This window comes from Puntigrus tetrazona, chromosome 17 (genome assembly GCF_018831695.1).
Source record: "Puntigrus tetrazona isolate hp1 chromosome 17, ASM1883169v1, whole genome shotgun sequence".
Classification (NCBI taxonomy): Eukaryota; Metazoa; Chordata; class Actinopteri; order Cypriniformes; family Cyprinidae; genus Puntigrus; species Puntigrus tetrazona.
In genome coordinates, this window is record NC_056715.1 from 936,739 (window position 1) to 946,351 (window position 9,613).

The 9,613-nt window shown below is 36.6% G+C and overlaps 1 pseudogene; it reads right to left on the reverse strand.

Annotated features, from left to right (window-relative positions):
- Window positions 1-1,720: 1,720 nt before the first annotated feature.
- Window positions 1,721-7,995, reverse strand: LOC122361599 (annotated as a pseudogene).
- Window positions 7,996-9,613: the final 1,618 nt, after the last annotated feature.

Consider the following 9,613-nt stretch of genomic DNA (forward strand, 5'->3'; position numbering starts at 1 on the left):
TGTTAATTACTATACTTACAATTCATTAATAAATATCTATTAATATTATTGTTACTGTACACTAACACACTGTTATTATTGTATCAGCTATTGTACAACAGATTATTATTTTAATATTATATTCATTATATCATTATTTTTTTATCAATAAAAATATATCTAAAAATATATCTATAAATCTCAAAGGTAAAAAGTTGATCTAAAATATAATATCATTAATATAATATATTGTAACCAGTATGTTGTGGTCCTGTGAGACACATGTAGCAGAAATGACAATAAAACTTGACTTGAATTGCTAATATATATATATATATATATATATATATATATATATATATATATATATATATATTATATATTAGATCATCCTCTTTAAAAGAATTAAAAACTGAATTATAGAAAAGAAAGGAATGAAATTTGTGCATAATTTCTTAAACACAAACACAGGCTACTGTTGTATAAATACTGCAATATACTTTCTTAAAGTGCCTCTATTATGAGTTATGAAATATCTGGGTTTTGGGAGTCTCAATCAACAACTTTAAAATCATTTTAAATTTAACTTTAGTGAAAATGAAAGTTATTTGTTCAAGGACTCGACAATTAATTTTCCCAAACCTTTTTCCCAAAAGTTGATTTCATTTAAAGGAGCGTTCGTGTGCTTTTAAAGGAACGAAAGCGGCACCTAGTGGGGAAGAATGAATTAGCGTTTTCATTCAGACCAACGTGAAAAAACCCCAACAAAAATCCATAATAGGGGCACTTTAAACGCTCGAATTTCTCGAAATTGAAAACATTCCTCCTGGATTATACATTTCTATCATGCATAATATAATATATTGCATGAAAAAGAAAAAAAAAGAGTATTGTATAATAAAATTATAGAAAATATACAAAAATGCCTCTCAAAATGCAACTGACAGACAAAACACGTTTTCTTTATTTTCCATTTATTGTAAAGTAGTGTTTAGAACAAGAATATTAACAAACTTTGCTTCTAATGAAATACAGATTTCAAACTACATTCTTTATCTATTGCCTAAAACTACAGCTAAGTGTAGCTAATGCACTATATGTAACTTAATCGAACCCTCTCGCTAAGAGAATCGAGAAAAAAATGGATGACAAATAAAAATAAGTATTATTTTCTGAGCTACGCACATTACAGTAACGGCTTAGACATTTTACTAACTTCTCAATTACGAGCTCAGAATAGAAACTGGAACTAGTCCGGCACAGAAATGCCACGCAAATCATTTCTGGAGGCTCCTGCACTGGGTCCGATGCAAACCTCGCCGTCAACCATCAACGAGGTCGTTAAACAGTTAACAACGGCGTTAACACTTAAGGATGAAAACATGAAACAAGCCGCCGATATGCTGTTCACTGCGGTTAGAAATCATAAATGCATAATATAGGGCCACTTCTGTGGCCGCTGATGAATTTATAGTCACACGTGTTAATGAAAAATGCCACGTTTGTAATTGGTACAATTATTAATCATCTTTCAGTGCAACACATTCGCGCATAATAAAAATCACCGTCGCACATCTCCGGCTGCCAGTGTTTTCACAATCATATTCATAGCACCGAGATAGCTCCTCCCGTGATTATATTTGATGTGTTAGTTAAAGAGGTACAGTATGTTGGTGGTCCAGGACGTTGTTGTTTATTGGAGCTGCTGAACACCCGTATACTACCTTATAATTCCAGATGAGGAGCTGAGGTTCACGTTACTATTGCCTTTAACGCTTGAATATCAGAAGATGAGCTGATATCCGCTGATCTGTGATGACGCCGTGGTTAAACCTTGATGATGCTGACCGAGGACGATGTCCTTTGGAACTACAGCAGAGATTACAGTGAAATATGTAAATGACACACAACATTTTTGCACATTCTGATGCATTTCTCCATTAGTTAACATGGAACCAACGATTAAAAAGGCTTAAAATACAAAAGGTTTTGCCAAAAATGCTCCTCTAAATCAACATTTTGATAATCCTCTTTCAGTAAGGTTCGTTTTGTCAACTTTCATTTTCCCGTGACGCTCCATTTATCACTATTATTTAACAATACTAGTTAGCACGAGCTAAAAATAGTAATCTTTCGCAATAATGCATCAATAATGCATCATTAATAGCAGTTAACTACATTTGTTAACATGCATGTACCAACGATAGTTTTTGGTAACACTGTAAGATAAATGTTCCATTTGTTAACATTAAGTATATAATTTAATGAACTAATAATGAACATTTTTGGTCGTTCTCAATAAGGTTTCATACGTTAAAATTACTTAACATATTAAAAATACTCCTAAAGCAATTTTTGCAATAAAGTTCCATTTGTTAAGAATAGTTATATATATATATATATATATATATATATATATATATATATATATATATATATATATATATATACATCATCATAACTAATTTTGTTGACTAATGGGACCTTGTTGTATATATTATATATTTTTGTATATACATTATTTTTCAAATCATGCAGTATATAATACCTTATGCCACAATGTAACATGCAATATGCAGTACAAACTGTTTATACACTGACAAAGTACCCATATATACCGATAAAATCAAATATTTTAGATTGTGTATTCTGTAGAATGAGCACGTAAATCCTGTTTTTATTTAACCTTCACAAAATTAACCAAAAGTATATATGAAGTGTGGTTTAACACCTCCTTCGGACTTGTCGTTTGATCAGTATTTTCTTAAACCTGAGATAAAATGCAAAGCAATTTAATTTGTTAATTATGACGGGACGTGGAGGTCTCACCTTGCTGCCCAGCAGGCCTCCGTTATGATACTCCGGAGTGCTCTGTCCGGACAGAGGCTTGCTCTTCTCTTTGCTGTGGTTGTTGGAGTCGTTGTCTTTGATGATATCGCACTGCTTACAGAAGAGCACGATCACAGCTGCGGCGAGACAGAGATCCGCTTGATTACGGGATGTGGATCTGATACTTTTCATTAAAACAAACACCCTATCTTCCATCTGGACGCCCCAAATCCAGTTTGAAAGGAGAATGCTTTCTGAAGGTCACCGTATAAACGACAGCAAAGCAGGCCAAGTATTCTAAAAATATTTCAGCGATGCGAACATCTGAATACAGATCGGAGAAGTTGAAAATAATCTTGCATTCAAAACCTAAAGCCTGTATAGGATCTGTATAGCATCTCTAAAACTGTATAGCATCTGTAAAACTGTGTTTTTCCATCTTAAAAATATATCTAAATTACGACCTATGCTTTCAACATCTAATGCAGAAATATTAATTTATGCATTATTGTAATGCTTTATTGGGTGGTTGTTCTGCACGTTTGATAAACAAACTTCAGCTAGTCAAAACGCAGCAGCTAGAGTCCTTACTAACATTGGATAGATTTTAAAATCTTATAAAGCCCTGGATGGTTTACTTGAGCGAGCTCTTATCACATTATAGTCCTGCCCGTCCGCTGCGTTCTCAAAACTCTGGTTGTTTGATAATACCTAGAATATCAGAATCAACTGAGGCGCCAGATCCTTTTCCTACCTAGCACCTAAGCTCTGGAACAATCCCCTAACTCTGTTCGGGAGGCAGACACACTCTGTCAGTTTAAATCTATATTAAAGACACATCTTTTTTAACTTAGCCTACACATAACACACCAACACACTTTTATTATTCAAATCCGTTAAAGGATTTTTAGGTTGCATAAATTAGATCAGCTGGAACTGGGAACACTCCTCATAAAAACACGATGTACTTGTGACTGAAAGAATGACATCTACGCTAATATTAGTCTTGTTTCTTTCTTAATCTGTTTCTCAGTTTGTATCCAGACTAGACGGTGGATCAGCACCTAGAGATTATGTTCGTTAGAGACCAGAACACCTAGATGAGCACCGTGGACAGATCACCGGATCCTGATGCACACACACACACACACACACACTCACTCAGTCATTTACATTCAAGTCATTTACACTATCTGACACAGCTGTGTTTATACTGTACAGTGCTTTGATACAACCAGTGTTGTTAAAGCGCTATATAAATAAAAATGATCGATTGATTGACTGATTGATATACATTTGTCAGCAGGATCAAGAGTATGCAGAGAAACCCGTCTCCTGCATGCATTCTGTCACAACATTGGAAAAACATCCTTCTTCAGATCGTGGTTCGCATGGTATAAATAGCCTTATGCATATGAGATATTTTGTCTAAATGTTCTATAAATGGATTTTTCTGACTATCATGTCAAACAAGTCCAAATGATTTCTGTTGTTAATCAGTATCATAAATCTAATTACACCCAGACTACTTATTAATGATGATTATGTGTAACTAAATCCAACACGACGTCCTTTACCTGCCCACATCAGCAGTACAGTCATAATGATCAGGATCTCTCCCGTCTGAAGGTGTCTGGAAAGATCTAAACCCTCAACCGCAGGGTCATCTGATCGGGTAAAGAAGACATGTGTTAGAGGAAAGAAGAAAATGATTCAGCTTATTTGTTAACGTACTAATGAAATGTTTCGCGTTCATGAAATTCTCTAAATAATCGTGGTGGATGTATAATATGTACAACTTTCTCTATGCAAAAATGGCCAAATACGTCCCGTTTATTAGGAAATACATCAGCATACTAATTATTGATTTACATCACATGCAATACATATTTCTGCGGAGCTTGGGTTTGCTGAGCCATGAAATGTTACGAGCTTTTACTGGTTGAATTGCTTAATAGGCTCTTTTAATTGCGGAAGAAAATTTTTTTAAATTTCATGCCAGAAAAACAGAAATGTCATAACTGAGATAAATTCAGAATTGTGATGCATAAACTTTGAACTGAACTTTTTTAATTCCACGGCAGAAAAAAAACTGAATTGAGAGCAAACTAAGAATTCAGGGAAACAATAGTGACAATTGTGAAAATTGAAAAGAAAGTCAGAACGTTGAGAATTTCAAAAGTGTGACACGGAAGCCTGGAAAAAGTCAGAATTCTAAAGTTCAAATCTTAAAGTTCTAATCTTGAAAAATCAGAATTGTGAGATAAAGTAATAACGGCAATTTTTATTGTGTTTTTTTCTTCTTGCTTCCATATCATGAAATGTATTGCATGAAATATATGATACGGTACAAACGCTACAGTTAAAATAGACAAGCTTACCTTGATCCATCATGGTGGATTGAAAATGTTCAGACTTTTTAAGCGTCCTGAAGTGAATCTTTTTGCTGGCCAGACTCTCTCCGTAGAGTCCAACGGACTGGACCTGGATAATATAATCCGTGTCTTCATCCAGGTCCCAAAGTATACAAGCACGACTGGTCGTGTTCACCTCACGAATGAAACGCTGCATCAGCCTGTCCTGACGCTAAAACACACACACACACACACACACACACACACTAAGTCTAAGCCTAAGCACATGAGGACTCATCAGAGGTTCAGTTTATTGCACATATTAAATGTCAGACTTCTGCAATTATTATAACGGTCCGTAGGGCCGTATCTCATTGTAATAACTTTGTTTGACCTGCTGTGAGATGGCAAAGCCAATTCACGGTCTCTCCCTCCGGAATATTCCAGGACACGGTGGCGAATCTGCCCGCAGGTGAGTAACAGAGACATTGACAGGAGCAGCAGGGCGGTCTGTGAAGCACAAATCACCAGCATGAATCATTTATTAGCACAACCCCCGACACACTCAAACACACAACAGAAATTAAAACCGAACTATTCGATAAAACCTTCAGGCTCCATAAACGTCACGTTTGAAAACTTTAAATCATGTCACTGCTGCATGCAAAAAGGTGATGCTTGCGAGTTATTTTTAGATGCTTTTCCCCAAGACATCCGAAGGCCAACCTGACGTCGGCTCGATGAACAACTACAATAATGCAGTTCATAAATATGCAACACTTCTGTATTTAGCTGATTCACTCTGCTGGGACATTATGCAAATGAATTCTAATTTTAATTCTTTTTTTTAATGGGATCAGCATGACTCAGTTGGACAAAATTAGTGGTAAACTCTTCTTTGCCAAATCTCTGACTTTATGCCCCAGCGTGAAAAATCTGTTAGACAGAAAATGACTTTTGGTTTTTAACCAACACCCAGCAGCATATTTTCTAAGATAAAAATTATGCTAGTAAGGATAAATTTAAAATGCATTAAGGCACTTTAACCGTGTTTTTTCTTAATCTGTTCAGTAGGAATTTTTTGTAGACACTGTGATATGATGTGAACAACAAATACAACACAACTAGAAAGAATATAAATAAATTATTTTATGCATAAATTTGTAAAGTACACAAAATAAAATATGCAATATGTAAAAAAAAATTTGTCTAATTGTAAATTATGTTGTATGATTGTTTTTGTATGCATGTGTGTGTGTGTGTGTGTGTGTGTGTGTGTGTGTGTATAAACTGTCAAAAATATTATTTAATAAACTCAATAGCAATTCTGAATAAAATTGATAAAGTTATGAATTTAGGAATAGCTCCTTAGGGTAACCATGCATATATAAATGATTGGTATAATACAGAAAATTTGGGTATATATATATATATATATATATATATATATATATATATATATACACACATACATACCTGCTACACTGTATATAGCAGCCGTTTATGCTTTAACCTGGTTCAGCTGGTTCATCTTTATTTTATTAAGTATGCTTTCTAACCAGAGCTCATGCATATATTAGCATAAATTATTTTAAGAGGTACGATTTTATTATAAAGTCGACCGACCTATATGCACAAAACTACACCGGCCTCCTCTTTGTTAATACTGCATTCAGCAAAATGATTTGCCGATAAGCGCTTATAGATTTGCTTACAATCAACTAAAAGTTTACCATTGACTGAACACAGTTTCTGTGAATATGCACATTAGCACATTATAAAAAAAACTTTTAGTGCATTTCTTTACGGCTCAAAATGCCGTACCAGAGCCCTGCTGTAACAGCAGTACACTAAACCAAATCTATGTGTTCGTTTCATAGCCAAAAACCCTCCTTGTAAACAATCTAGTCCCCCGATGAGAGCACAAATTTGGTCCTGGCAGGGCAATCGAGCCGGTGTTTTAGGATCGAACAGGAGCTCAGCAGGAACGCATGAAACATTGCGTCGGAGGGACGGGTAACCGCACTCATCCTTTTATCTAGCTATTTGCCAACAAAGAGAAATTCATCTGGATGTAACGAGCCAAGGTCAATGCTAGACGAGCATGCATCACTGAGCAGGGTTTCTGGTAAAACCGCCTAATTAAGAATAAGTGCACCGAGAGAGACGCCAGTCTTTCAATTAACTGTGAAGTTTGATGTGATTACAGGTCTGGCAGTAGTTTAAATGACTTTGAGTGCGTTGAGGGTGAGCAAAATGCCCAGACATCCCATGAATGGCTGTTATATATTAGTGTAAAGTAAGAAAAATAACAGTCAAATCACGTGTAATGCGAGAAAGCAGTAGTTCGAGAGCATCATTCCCCTTTAAGCATATATTCCATCGTTTTTACCTATTGCACTGGCACTTGAACGTCATGATTTGACATGCTCTGGCTCGGGTCATTCCCTCAGCGCTATCTATCGGGCCAATAAATCAAAGACAACGACTACCAGAGTAAAAGCAATTTCCTTAATGTCTTCCTGCGCTGGCTCCGGGAAAAGCTTATAATAAAAACACCGAAAGCATTGCATAACGGAGTCTTCTCTTACGCTTGACCGTAGTCATGGCGACCAACAAGTATTAAGAGACGCACGCTGCATTTTATCTCGATTTTGGGCATCACATAGAGGCAAAATAAGTTGACTTACTCGCCCCCGCGAAGCAGATGTGGCATCCGAACAGAGACAGAAGGAGGCTCATGAAAGTGACTTGAGTCATATCTTCCTGATAAATTAATCCAGATGAGCGACGCCGATTTCCGCGCAAAAGTACTAACTAAACCGAACTAAACATCCCCAGCTATCACATGGTCATCGACAGCGCGTTTGTTTGCAACGCTCGCACACCGCGATAATACAGACGATAAACAGCCTAAGCCAGCATCCCCTCGGTCTGGAGTCCAATGCGCCTCAATCTGTTGCCATCCGAATCCGCAAAAAGCGAGGCGGGCGCTTCAACTCGCGACGATCTGAGAGGGAAAGCACTCTCTCGACGCGCTTTCATTGATGCTGGAACGCGACGCCAGCCTCGCCACCGGTCACATCCGCTCGCGGCGCGTCTGGTGTTGCGCGTAAGCGCGCGGCGTCCATCGCACAGCTCGCGCTCGCCTTCCCCGCTTCACGCGCTCGTGTAAGACGCTCTGAGAATACCAATAAATCGGCGGCGCTGCATCGCGGGCACATGACCCACAGGTGGCCAGTTACTGATTGATTCTCAGCAGTCACTCATTCACCTCCTGTAGCCGCATGACGCACGAACCCGCACCGGCGTGAATGCGGTACAGCCGCCACCTCTCCAAAAACACCCCGCTGGACGACGTTTATGACGCCATTCAAACTTGCACATCGATAGTCCACTGCAACCATCGTAACAGGCGTAAAACACAGAGCCACGGAACTGTGGGGAGACTGGAATGAAAGAAATCATACGTGGGAAAACAGAAGAGCCGCTTTATGCAATGCTGCGCAAAAACATTTAGTTTAATGTTAAGTATAATGTAATTGCAATGAATTAGCACAGAATAGAATTTGATATCTGATTAAATAAAGCAATGCAAAGCATTGCATTGCATTAAGAACACATGCACTTTCAGCTAGAACAGGATGCACAAGAATAATTCAATGTATTAATAATTTGATTACGATTAACATTCATTCGACGTTTTCTCGAATGGTCTGAATACTCAAAAGAGAATATAGTGAAATATAATTTAACTGTTTTTTGCTAGCTAGAAACATTGAACAAATATCTGTCTCTGAACCTCCTTTTTCCTTATTCAGAGTTGATCAGGTGCTTTATAAACGCGTTTATAGATGTGTTTATCTATAAACACATCCCTTACAAAAATGAATCACGTTTTTACTTAAAATAAACAACATTTTTAATATAGTTAAATCACGGTAACCAAAAATGAACGGTTTTGCAACACTAACCACAGTTTAACCATTTGTACTTCTAAGAAAAAAATAAATAAAATATGTGCATACTTTCTTTATTGAAATCCTTTTGGTTTATGACTGTACTGCCATGGTTGGATATGTGTACTGTTTAATAAAAAAAAAGAAAGATATCAGAAAGATTTATGAAGCCACTCTAAAGTTCAGAGCTGAATCAAATGGCTGATATAGAGAATAAAGTAGAATAGAACAGAATACTGCTCTTAAAACTCTATTGATATACCCTAATAGAATAGATTAGAACACGGTTTTAACAAACCATCATAACAGAACACTGATATATGAAAATAGAATAGAAAACAGCATTGTATCACAACAGAATTGAATACAGAACTGAACCAACTACTGCCTTGACTATCTATATATATATATATATATATGTCTAAAGCTGATGGGTCAGAGTTCATTCAGTGAACTTTGTTCCGCTCACTTTGTGCTTAGTGAGGGCTTTTC